The sequence below is a fragment of the Carlito syrichta genome, unplaced genomic scaffold, assembly GCF_000164805.1.
Source record: "Carlito syrichta isolate Samal-C Ts95f unplaced genomic scaffold, Tarsius_syrichta-2.0.1 Scaffold304728, whole genome shotgun sequence".
In the NCBI taxonomy this organism is placed as follows: Eukaryota; Metazoa; Chordata; class Mammalia; order Primates; family Tarsiidae; genus Carlito; species Carlito syrichta.
In genome coordinates, this window is record NW_007248824.1 from 36,480 (window position 1) to 37,753 (window position 1,274).

A 1,274-nucleotide genomic window follows, 5' to 3' on the forward strand; every position below is an offset into this window, starting at 1 on the left:
TGTATATATACCACATTTTTAAAATCCAGTCCTCTTTTGATGGACAGCGTGGTTGGTTCCAGGTTCTAGCTATTGTGAACAATGCTGCAATGAACATTCATGTGCAGGTATCTTTTTTATAGAGTGATTTGAGTTCTTCAGGGTATATTCTCAGTAGGGGGATTGCAGGGTCATATGGGAGGTTGATGTTTAGAGCTTCTAGGAATTGCCATACTGCTTTCCACAGAGGTTGCACTAGTTTACACTCCCACCAACAGTGTAGAAGTGTTCCCTTTTCACCACACCCTCTCCAGCAGCTGTTATTTTTTGAGTTGTTGATAATTGCCATTCTGACTGGAGTTAGGTGGTATCTCAGTGTGGTTTTGATTTGCATCTCCCTGATGATTAATGAGGTTGAGCATTTCTTCATGTGTCTGTTGGCTACTCGGATGTCTTCCTTTGTGAAGTGTCTGTTCATATCTTTTGCCACTTTATAATGGGGTTGTTTGTTTTTTTCTTTTCAGTACATTTGAGCTCCTTGTAGATCCAGGATGTTAAGCCTTTGTCAGACCTGGAGTTGGTAAATACTTTTTCCCAGTCTGTAGGCTGTCTCCCTGCTCTCTTGATGGTTTCTTTGGCTTTGCAGAAGCTTGTCAGTTTAATGAGATCCCACTTGTCTATCTTATCCCTTATGGCCTGTGGGCTTTGAGTTTTGTTCAGGAATTGGATGCCAGTTCCAATTTCCATGAGGTATGTCCTTCATTTTCTAAGGTTCTTATGGTTTGAGGTTTTATATTTAGGTCCCTGATCCATTTGGAGTTAATTTTTGTGTATGGGGATAGATAGGGGTTCTGTTTCAATCTTCTGCATGTGGTCAGCCAGTTTTCCCAGCACCATTTACTGAATAGGTTCTCCTCTCCCCAGTGGTAGGTGGTGGAGGCTTTGTCGAAGATGAGTTGGTTGAGAAATTGAGGTCTTGCCTCAGAATCTCAATTCTATTCCATTGATCTATATGCCTGTTCCTATACCAATACCAAGCTGTTTTGATGATTGTAGCTTTATAGTAAAGTTTGAAGTCTGATAAGGTGATACCACCTGCTTTGTTTTTTTTGCTGAGGATTGTTTTGGCTATTCTTGGTTGTTTGTGTTTCCATATGAATTCCTGTGTTGTCTTTTCTAGGTCTGAGAAGAATGTTGCTGGTAATTTGATTGGTATTGCATTGAATCTGTAGATTGCCTTAGGTAAGATGGACATCTTCACAATGTTGATTCTTCCAATCCATGAGCATGGGATA